The sequence below is a fragment of the Aptenodytes patagonicus genome, chromosome 1 (genome assembly GCF_965638725.1).
Source record: "Aptenodytes patagonicus chromosome 1, bAptPat1.pri.cur, whole genome shotgun sequence".
In the NCBI taxonomy this organism is placed as follows: domain Eukaryota; kingdom Metazoa; phylum Chordata; class Aves; order Sphenisciformes; family Spheniscidae; genus Aptenodytes; species Aptenodytes patagonicus.
In genome coordinates this window covers 94,703,872-94,715,967 of record NC_134949.1, presented here as the reverse complement: position 1 = coordinate 94,715,967, position 12,096 = coordinate 94,703,872, and positions in this window count along the sequence as shown.

The window sequence follows — 12,096 nt, the reverse complement described above, 5'->3', positions numbered from 1 at the left end:
TTCCAGTGAAATCACCGCAAAGGATCTAGAGACTGTTTCTTGCTGCAAGTTTCTCCTCCACTCTTTTCACTAACCCTCTTCCCCCTTTGGGCCATGCATAAAAGAAAAAAAAAAAGTATGAGCTTTTATTCTGTTGCTGATACTATCAGAAAGAAGATCTGTGATGGGTAACGGTGGACTTGCTCTTCTCTAGGGATCTCCAAACCCTGGTCATTGCTTTGCAGGAGCATAAGCGTCCCAGGAGGCGGGTGCCTTTACTAACCAGTCCCAGATCTCAAAAGCTGCCTTCAGCCTCATCAGCCAGGTACTTTTGTGCCTTTAGCTAATGGCTTTTTTTGTAGCAGAGCCTTGTTTGACAAAACTGTAAGTGGGGGTTGAGCTCTTTGCCAGGAGCACAGTGCAGCAATATCTCAGTTGTCCATGCTCACAGCCAGTGCAGATCTACATGAACCTGGCAGCTGAGAGTTGCTGATCTAGCTCAGTGCTTCACCTCCAGCTGTAGCAGCCCCAGATGCCTGGGGAAGAGGGCTATGGAGACAACACAGAACAGCCCTTTCCTTGGAGCTGCCCTCCCCTGGGTCTTAGGTAACAGTAGGGGACACAGGTAGCCAAAGTCTAAAGAGAGAGGAAATTTAAGATTAAAAAACCCATAGTTATCTGATGGGCACCAGAGTGCAGACTTGAACTGCATGATCTCGCATGAGTTTTTCAGCTAACTCAATAGTGTATGTTTTTTTCCCTCTTACTTCCTTAGACATGTAGTCAACATCTGGGAGCACTGCACACTGCTCTATTTGCCTGAGAGGCATTCTGGAAGACGTTTTAGCAGGAAGTACCACATTATCATATATATATGATCCTCACCTCACATAACCCTTTCTAAGTACCATTCCTTGGAAGGAAGTCCTCACATAACCCACACAAAATCAGGGGCAAGAGGGGATGAGAAGGGGGAGGAGGGCTCCATGGAGAGTAGGACAGTGTCTTCCTTTGGCTCCCTTTGACACGTGTGTGAAGCTTCGAGGTGTCTGTTGTCACTTCATACATACAGTCTACCCTGCCTGATCCCAGTTAGTGGATAGGGTGGCACTTCCGTGCTGCACTGTGATCAAGAAGTGGTTTGCCTGGGGGAAAATGCTGTGCAGGGAAGATAGTGAACATGAGAGATGTAGAACTACAGCTCGCTGTAGCAGTTGTGGCAGTGTAGACATGTCCTGACCAGGGACTGCCTGAAAATCTACAGTTCTGTGTTTCTGGATCCAGTGCTTTCTGGGAACTTTTAATATTAAATTTCATGCTTCATTCTGATACTGAATGAAAACAGAAGAGAGCAGAATTTCTTACAGGAGGGACATGATGGTTTTTAGTCATCTTGGAGAAGGGTGGTATTTGTGAGTGGGAGGAACTGTGATTTGAAAATTCCTGTAGAGGTTAAGAAAAGAAAATAGTGTACATACATGAATTTTGTTTCTGAGTAATGCTCATTCAGCTCTGCAGTTCACAGCTGTTTGGTTCATGGAGCAAAGCTGAGGCTACATGCGACTTATTTCGCTAACATTTCACACCATTGCTCCAACCCAGATAATTCCACTGATGTTGCCAGTGCTGAGAGTTGCAATTTTAGCTGTGTTTCCATTGACTCACTGGCATGTTAACCACTATGCCTTATTCTGTTCTGGCCAGTCAATCAAACATAGCAGTTCAAAAGCCAGTGGCTAGAAGAGCTGCAAACTAGTCTGCAGCTTGGTGACTTTGGTTGGCTCCAGCTAGAGTTTGCACTAGGAGAAAACTCAATCATATTTAAAAATCAGTCCCCCTCTGAAATTACCTACCCTTTAATTTGACTTTAAAAACACCAGCTGCATGCCTTGCACATCCAATCTTTGGAAAAGCAGAAAGTGTCAATGAGGTGCTAGGGCCAACCTTTCATTATCAGTTCCTTGCCGTGGAACCTATTACATTGGCTGGTAATTTTATTCCCTATCAGTTCTTAGAAATGCTTCATTTAATCCACACAAATAAGTATTTCATTTCTGTCTTGCCCAATGATGGTGGACAAAAGTGATTATTCTTGATACCCCACCTCCCTGGCCTAACTTTGAAGTTAGTTCTGCTTTGAGCACAGTTTGGACTAGAGGCCTTAGGAGAGATGTCCTTTCCAACCTGAATTATTCTGTGTTTCTCTCCTGCTGCAGATACTAGTTGCAGCATTACTTAGCACTGTAGGCATTATTAGTGCTTTGGAGCCATTAGGAGAAATGCTGCAATATGCCATGTTACAGCCATGAAATGCAGAGAGATTGCAGTGCTTTGAACTAAAATCATAGGTGCAGTAGTACTATTCAAATGACTAACAGTAGCCAGCTTAATGGGTTTTATTTTAGCACCCAAGCTCTATACTAAAGTAGGGGAAAGAACAGAAAAGCTTTATTTATTATTTGGCAAACACAGAGACATTAAAGCTGCAGTGGCAATAGCAAGGGTTCAGACTTGGTCAGTGACAGGTACAACTAGACCTGTGTCTACAAAACTGGGTTGCATGGAAGTAGTGTCATCTGGTTTTATTGGAGTAGCTGTGCTGCTGAAGTTCCTGTGTTTGCAAAGGTCTGACTCTTGGGGACCAGTTTTTTGCCCCACTATGAGGGCAGAAGGAACATGTAAGGGTGTTATCTCACAGCACTTCAGATGCACAAGAGTGATTCCATCCCATATTACTCAGGACTATAGCCAGAAGTGAAGCTTTGCATTTTGTGCTAGTGAAGGAGGCTGAGTGTGTATCCCCTGAGCCCTGAAGTCCTCTGTACACAAAACAGGTATGGCAGAAGCAGTGACAGTAGCAGCAGCAATATGTCCGCTTCCAAGCTAATGCGACCACATCATAGCATTTCACAGTGAGAAGAAAGTGTTTATCATGTCAGCTCATTGCATCAGTGAGGTCACACATTTTGAACACATTTTCCATATTTTATTACACACTGTCTCAGAGTGATGCTGGCAGTTCTGATAAAAGAGAGTGGCTTGGATGAGTCAGGGAGGCTGCATGATCTGGGAGCTGTAATTTGAATTCAATTACTGATTACTTTTCTGTGCCATCTTTGCAGCATGACTTTTTTTTTGTTTTATAAGCTTCCTGCATTTTCAGTTTTTATAAATGTGTGAGGATTTGGGGTTCCTTTATTACGTTTTTGAAATGAGGTTACAGAAGCCTTGGTAATGTGGAGAAGGATGAAGCTGCTAGAAAGCTGTGCTTCACAAGGGACAAAGATATATCCTTGTCAACTTTTTAGCTCAAAGTTATTACCTTCTTTCAGAGTAATGTATATGGTGAAGGCTGGAGTTCATTTGTCAAGGCTTCCTACTGTTAATGATATTTCTTCTAACACCTTTCACTTGGTGTTCTCAAAGTACTTTGATTAAGTTCAATCACCTTGAAAAGTAGGAAAGGTTAAAAAAACCTTATTTTGGACGGTAGGTCCAGTGATCTGCCCCATGTCCACCAGTACCTCAAGGCTAGAAACAGATTTTAAACTCCAGCATCTAGACTGTCAGCATCAGACTCCAGCCCTGGGAAAGCACACCTTTTCCCAACCCCTTCTTCCTGCCACTTCCCTACAGAGGTGCTGGTTCAGCTTCTACTTTGCGTAGCTCTTTCTTTGTAAAAGGGAAGATACTACTTAAGATCCTGTGATACTAGAAGATATTGCAGAGCTGTTTCCTCTTTGGAAGTAGCTGTAGGAAATTCTGATGCGATACCACCTGGAATATTGCCGTGGAGAAAAAAAGCGCTAGCGGCAGTGCTATTTTTCCAAGGTTATCATAAGCCTTTGGACTACTTTTGTAATAGCTTCTTACCTGCATGTGTAGTAGGTAATCTACACATAGGTAATCATGGGTTAAGTAATAGAAGCAAACAGGAAATGCAAAACTTAAGTCATAAAGTCTCTGAGGAAAGGGTAAGGAAGCTGCACTGAAACATCAGTAAAGAAACAACTGAAACAAATTTTCCTGGTCTGGGAAGCCGGCTGGATGCCATGATAAATCTTTTCCATCTGCAACTGTGATAGGATAGGATAACTAGTGATAACTAGTGATAACTAGTGATAGGACGAGAGGAAATGGCCTCAAGTTGCGCCAGGGGAGGTTTAGATTGGATGTAAGGAAAAATTTCTTTACTGAAAGAGTGGTTAAACATTGGAACAGGCTGCCCAGGGAAGTGGTGGAGTCCCCATCCCTGGAGGTATTTAAAAGACGAGTAGATGAGGCACTTAGGGACATGGTTTAGTGGACATGGTGGTGTTGGGTCGACGGTTGGACTCGATGATCTTAGAGGTCTTTTCCAACCTCAATGATTCTATGATTCTATGATTCTAACTCTGAAATCTAATATTTTGAAAACATAGTTTTCAAGTAATCGGTGAACAACTGTTTCATAGGTTGATCACTATTCCTAGATCAGATTACCCCCAAAAACTGGGTACAAAAGTGACAGCCACAAACCTTTGTGGCAAACTTTTCCCTGCTCACACAAAGCTTTGAGGAGGGAAAAGTTGGAGAGAGGAAAAGAGCTAAATTGTGCCAGGTGAGACATCCTTATCCATGGCAGGGTTTGTGCAGACATCCTAGAATGTCTACACAGAATATTCTGCCATTAAATAACCCAGGAGCCTATTGCCATCATTACTGACTTCCACAGATCTCTCCCCAGAAATAATTTCAAATAGATTTACTAGGGGATATTTAACCAGTTTTGACACAGCCATTCCTCAAATCTGGGCATGAGGAACCATGTAACTTGACTATTACGTACATATAGTAAGAAGTCATATACAGCTTATGAACAGAAAATGATGCATTTTTTGTTCAGGTCCACTAGTAGTGATGAAGTTAGATGATTCCTGCTCTTTCACCTCCTGCATGGTTTAATCATAGTAATACAGGATTTTGTCAGAGCAGTGACATAACTGCTCCTCCCCACTCGGTGCATCAGACTGTAAAAGTTGCCCTGTTCTACTAACTCTTACCATTTGTGCTAATGAATTCATTCCCTCAAGTTGTTGCAAATTTGTGCTGGTTTTGGCTGGGGTAGAGTTAATTTTCTTCACAGTAGCTAGTATGGTGCTATGTTTTGGATTTGTGCTGGAAACAGTGTTGATAACACAGGGATGTTTTCGTTATTGCTGAGCAGTGCTTACACAGAGTCAAGGCCTTTTCTGCTTCTCACCCCACCCCACCAGCGAGGAGGCTGGGGGTACACAAGGAGTTGGGAGGGGACACAGCCGGGACAGCTGACCCCAGCTGACCAAAGGGATATTCCATGCCATATGGCATCATGCTCAACATAGAAAGCTGGGGGAAGAAGAAGGAAGGGGGGGATGTTCAGAGTGATGGCGTTTGTCTTCCAAAGTAACGGTTACGCGTGATGGAGCCCTGCTTTCCTGGGGATGGCTGAACACCTGCCTGCCGATGGGAAGTGGTGAATGAATTCCTTGTTTTGCTTTGCTTGCATGCGCAGCTTTTGCTTTACCTATTAAACTGTCTTTATCTCAACCCACGAGTTTTCTCACTTTTACTCTTCCGATTCTCTCCCCCATCCCACCAGGGGGGAGTGAGTGAGCGGCTGTGTGGGGCTTAGTTGCTGGCTGGGGTTAAACCACAACAAAATTACAGAGCTGTTGCAATTACAGTGACTCTTTCAGGATCACTACAATGAGGAAAAGCCAATTTGATGAGTGTTTGCAATTACAGTTTCAAATGTCAGGACCGGGCACAGTATTTTTCCAATTACATGTCTCTGCTAAAAGCTAGGTGTTTTTTCCCAGTACTCTTTGCTAAAAAGGTCTTTTCTTATTGCTGTAGCTGTTGTTGTTATCACTATTTCTTTTAGCATGTATGCTTAAAATCTGTAACAGGTCTCTAGCTACAGTCCCATATTAAGCCTGGTCAGGCAGGGTGCAGTGTTTGAAGGTGAAGCTGCCAAAAGAAAAGAAAAAAGCCTCGAGGTACAGGAAATTCAGGTGGCATTGATTCAGGAGAGAGCCAGATGCTTCAGGCTGAGTCAGTGCTGAACCTCCTCACAGATTTAGCAGGCAGCATTTTACCAGGACCTTTTTATACATGAGCTGAGTAACTGAATCCCCCTTTTCATCAAGATCTCCTCATCTTTTTTTAACATAATAGCTTTATATTTAGTCTTTAGGCTAAATTCAAGCTTGGCTATCTCTGTGCTGTCTAGAAGTTGGTGGTTCCTACTTGATAGAGCTGGAGAGCTTTCCTGGAAGAGCAGTCATCACCAGATCATCAGAGGCAGAAATGTCTAAAACTTTATATGACTCCTTCAGAAAGAGGTCTCTTCTCCAGTGGACTCATTGGACATTTGAGTGAAATTGGTACTAAACCTAATTCATAAGGAGTTTTCAATAGATCTATGAAAAATTACCTTCTCCCCCTCTCAACTTGTTTTAAGTTTGGCCTCAAAATGTGTAGCTTCAGCTGATTCTTGAAGCATTAAGAAAGTCTGTTGTGATAAAATGGGTAGGAAAAATGTTAAATTCTAATGCAGAAGAAGTTAGAAAAAGCAATCAAAGTATTTTTGAGGTATCCTTCATAATCTGAGAAGAGCTACAAAAGAGGCGCAAGTCCTATTTTGTTTATTTTGTAAGTCTCACACAAAGCTTGTTTCCATGTATGGCTCAGTTACCTTTTCTTTCCGTTTAATCCATGGGAAACCTTTTAGAAAAGGCCACAGCAGCCAGCTGTAGCATTTTCAAAATCCATGGACTACTGACCTGGGGCTTAATATGGGCCACCCTTTTCCAGGGGTGTGACTGTAGCCATCTGACTGAACAGCATTAAGAGGTCAGTCAGCTGTGATCCTTGTCATGGAAACCAGCCGTTACGGATGGTGAGCAGGTTTCTCCTTCACAGAATTTTGGTATCATTAGAAAGTTCTCATGTGGCTTTCTCTAGCATATACCGTGACCTACAGATCATAACATCTCTGTGAAATGCTGGCGGGGAAAATCTGAACTAATCACTCATAATAACTCTGCACAGACCCACGGGGTAAGTCTGAGGTTAGGGCTGGATTGATCTTTGATGTTAGAATGGCAGTAGCTGTAATTCATTTGCTGGTCATGGGAATGGGACTGAGCCAAAACCAGTTTTCCCTGAGCTAGATAAGGGAGAGAAGGGGTGAGAATGTGACTTAGGAGTGTTTCAGTGTTACATGCAAAGGACCCTATTTCTGCATGATCATTCAGGCTGGTGCATAGCAAATGCTGAGTAGGAACACTCAGAGCTTGTGGTGTTTTATACCGGTTTTGTACTTTCTTTGTGCAGGCTTTTTTGTGTCAAAATAAAATCTTAAGGGTTCAGAATGATCTTGCTTTAACAGTCACTAAAGCCAGGTGCTATCTGGCAGCCCATGTTATGTGGGAAATTAAAGGAGATGCTTAGTTGGTCCCTTTTGGCCATTGGCCATATGGTTTGTGAATTTGGATAGCTGGAGTGACAGCGTAGCCATTGAAACCCAGCTCCGGGCCCAGCTCCCTGTGCCTTCCATCCATTTGCATTCTAGTCATGAGAATGATTTCTCTTTTCTTTACTTTTTTGTTTTTGTGGTGCTGCAGATGGTGGGGGGATGAAGGGGGGAGAGAGGAAGAGAAAATCTGGGGAAGGGGCTTCTGTGTCCTGTCACTAATTCATTGCGATCTGACCTTCTGGATTTTCAGCCCGGCTCAGCCATCCACCACTCTTCATGTGACTGTCACCTCACATTATTGTAATTAGCAACTGCCAGCCCCACAGTGGAAGTTAAAAAGTCTGAGAAGCTCTCTGCCAATTTAAAATTAACCCTGTCATTGCAGGAGAGATTGCCCTGCTCCAGAAGTAGCTCCTTGGCATTCGCACTGAGACAATCCCATGCTCCTGTTGTTGTAATCCAGCTCCCTTGTCTCACCCTGCTTTGTCCTCCTTGTGTCCTCCCAGCTCCCAGGGCTGCTTCACCCTCCTTCCTCCCCACATGCCACCCCTCTTTGCTAGCTATGAGAAGTGAAGCTGCTAATGAGAGCACTCAAGCCGATTGTCCCAGAGTCTGTGGGGGTGGATGATAAATGTGGCTTTCCGTGGCTGTGCCAAATGAGGTCCATCTGCCCAGCCTCAGAAAAGGCCCTGCTGCTCTGCACGTGTCTCTGTCCTCCTTCCCCTCTGCTGGGGACTCCTCCTCCCCCTGCGTGAGCACCGCAGAGTACAAAACCACCTAGGTCCCTGCACATTTACGTGGCCACTGGTTCATGCTGCTGTCTAAGACTCATCATCTTTGCTGCTGTGGATACCTTGGCCAGGCGGATGAAAGCTAGGTCAGATCTGCCTCCTCATGCTACAAGTTCCTCACCTTTGTCAAGGGATTATAGACTTTTCCAAGTGTCACTGGCAACTGCTGTTGTCAAGGCCCTCGTTACATGGCATTTACAAATCTTGCTTCATTATCTTGTAAGCAGGGGGTGGCTGGAGGTCATCCTTGCTGCTACTCTATTTGGCTAATTAGGAGCAGCTCCTGCTCACCTGCTGTGCAGAGGTGACAGCACAGTGACAGCTCAAAGGAAAGTTGCTTTCCCCTAGGAAATATCCGTGGTTTCAAACAAAAAATTGGAATATGGAGAGTGCAACAATATCTGACACCCAGTCTCTGTAGTCATTGTATCTGTTCAATTGAATAGAGCACAGCCAGGTAACAAAGATCCTGATAGTCCTCCAGTTCAACTGGGTGATGAACTATTTCAGTGCATGTGACAGGCAGGTTTGATACTGCCCTGGCTCAGATACCATTCTGATAGAGTTCACACAAAACCAAAAATATATTTGCTTGACCTATTCTGCACCCTCCTACTTCAGTACAGGTTTTTTACTCCCAAGTTCATAAAAGCTACTACCTCTAGTCCTTTAGGATAAGGTCATACCCTTTTTTGCAGTAGTTCTAGCTGCCATAATTATTTCTGATCCATGATGTGCTTCCTCCCCACCCACCTTGTTGTTACATGCAGTTACAGCGATCACTATTGCTACAAATTGTCTATTTCTTAGTTCAGCTTCTCTGTAGGGCTGGGGCAGATCAGCTCCTCCTCATCACCACAACAAGCGCAACTGAGAGCCCCTGAAACTTGATTTAAGTATCTGGTCTTCACATGATCAAACCCTGTAGTTCCTGAGCCTGCTCTCAGCTTTCAAACATGCAGATTTGGCTTTGCACCACACAGCTTATCATGCCTTATGCCCATCCACATGGCAGGCCATATTTGTAAGAGCACTCTTGTATTTTGTTGGTGTGCCTGACGCTGTGCTCGATCCCAGTAGTAACTGTTCACCAAGAAGCAGGAGAATGCCTACATAGCTATTACTGCCTTTACCTTTTCTAATCACATCGAATTCTGATGGCTTGTCAACTACATCCACAGAATAATGCATCCTTTCCTTTTCTGTGTGCTATGCTCTGTTATGTTATTGCATTGAGAGCTCCCAACAGCTTTATTAGGGCAGCAGACTCCCGTTTCTCTTCTCACCTTTAGCATATTTACAGCCACTGCTCATCAGCAGCAGAGCAGAGAAGGTCAGGTTAGTGATCACCTGAGGAACCTGAGCATACATAAGTCTATGGGACCTGATGAGATGCATCCCAGAGTCCTGAGGAAATTGACTGATGTAGTTGCCAAGCCACTCTCCATGATATTTGAAAAGTCATGGCAGTCAGGTGAAGTCCCTGGCGACTGCAAAAAGGGAAACATTGCACCCAATTTTAAAAACGGTAGAAAGGAGGACCCTCGGAACTACCGACCTATCAGCCTCACCTCTGTGCCTGGGAATATCATGGAACAGATCCTCCTTACTTCTGTAAGGCCTTTGACACGGTCCCCCCCAACATCCTTCTCTCTAAATTGGAGAGAGATGGATTTGACGGATGGACTGTTCAGTGGATGAGGAATTGGTTGGATGGTCGTATCCAGAGAGTAGTGGTCAATGGCTCAATGTCCAGATGGAGACTGGTGAGAAGTGGTGTCCCGCAGGGGTCCGTATTGGGACCGGTACTGTTTAATATCTTCATCAATGACATAGACAGTGGGATCGAGTGCACCCTCAGCAAGTTTGCAGATGACACCAAGCTGAGTGGTGCGGTTGATGTTCCTGAGGGATGGGATGCCATCCAGAGGGACCTGGACAAGCTTGAGAAGTGGGCCCATGTGAACCTCATGAGGTTCAACAAGGCCAAGTGCAGGGTCCTGCACCTGGGTCGGGGCAACCCCCGGTATCAATACAGGCTGGGGGACGAAGGGATTGAGAGCAGCCCTGCCGAGAAGGACTTGGGGGTACTGGTGGATGAAAAGCTGGACACGAGCCAGCAATGTGCGCTCGCAGCCCAGAAGGCCAACAGTATCCTGGGCTGCATCAAAAGCAGGGTGGCCAGCAGGTCGAGGGAGGTGATTCTGCCCCTCTACTCTGCTCTGGTGAGACCCCACCTGGAGTACTGCGTCCAGCTCTGGAGCCCTCAGCATAAGAAAGACACGGACCTGTTGGAGTGTGTCCAGAGGTGGGCCACAAAAATGGATGGAACAGCTCTCCTATGAAGAAAGGCTGAGAGAGTTGGGGTCGTTCAACCTGGAGAAGAGAAGGTTCCAGGGAGACCTTATTGCAGCCTTTCAATATTTAAAGGGGGCTTATAAGAAAGACGGGGACAGACTTTTTAGCAAGGCCTGTTGCAACAGGACAAGGGGGAATGGCTTTAAACTAAAGGGGGGTAGATTTAGACTAGGTATAAGGAAGAAATTTTTTATGCTGAGGGTGGTGAAACACTGGCAGAGGTTGTCCAGAGAGGTGGTGGATGCCCCATCCCTGGAAACATTCCAGGTCAGGCTGGACGGGGCTCTGAGCAAGCTGATCTAGTTGAAGATGTCCCTGCTCATTGCAGGGGGGGCTGGACTAGATGACCTTTAAACGTCCTTTCCAACCCAAACTATTCTATGAATCTATGATCGGAGAACACTGTGGGTCTGTCTGTGGAAGAGTAGCCTCGAGAGTGCATAACTTTGGTGTTATTATTTGCTTTATACAGCTAAATGATGAGAAAATAGTTGCCAGTAAATGTAAAGATAGACATGGAAAGAATGAAAAAGAATCAGCAGAACTCTAAAAAATTTCTGGAAACAAAGTTATGTGTTTGGATTGTTCATAAGGTGAGACATTAGAAGACCAGGCATGACAGACAGTAGTGGAATAGTTTGTGCTTGTATTTTGTGACTGCCTTCAAGGGAGTATGACATGATTAAGAGAAATTTCTGCTCATTGCTTGAATGCCTGGCTAAATTTTATGTCCATGCAGCACAATGCAAAGTGTCAGCACTCATTGCTTCTGGAGCTGATGATTTAAGCTAACTAGAGATGTGTGTGGATAAGTCTTGCACTACTAGGTTACGCTGTCTCTGTAGCTGTACCTAGTGACACTTTCTGGTGAAGTATGGGAAATGGAAGGGTTTGTCTTCAGTAGCCATCATATTTTCAGCACCAGCTGAAGGCAATAAGGGCCAGAAGTTGCCATTCTACTAACCGTGGACAGCAGCACCTTGCCTTCCTCATGCCGTGATGAGCACAGTATCGTTCAGGTTGGAAGGCACCTCTGGAAGTTTCTGGTTCAAATCAGGGTTTGCTGAAGATCAGAGCAGGCTGCTCACAGCTTTATCCAGTCTTGAAAACCTTCAAGGATGGAGAATGCACAACCTCTCATTTTTCCACCTGCAAACAGAAAGTATAAGTTACAGTGCATGGCAATGTAAAATTTTTGTGACCAAAGGAACTTGATAACAGAATTGAAGCTCCTGTTACTCTGCTACTTCTGCACTCCTCTGCTCTGTAGTTGCCTTTATCACTATCGCCTTCAAAGTGATATATTGAAAAAGGTCTATTTTTCAGTTTAGGAGGAGTGTCCTGCCTCTGTGCCCTTAGAATACTTAGCAGTGCAGATGCAGATGCACGCCACACATGCAGTGAAAGTCAAAGACTGTTTCTCAGCCTGTATTAGGCACATTTGCCAGCTCTCACCTGGTTATTTCT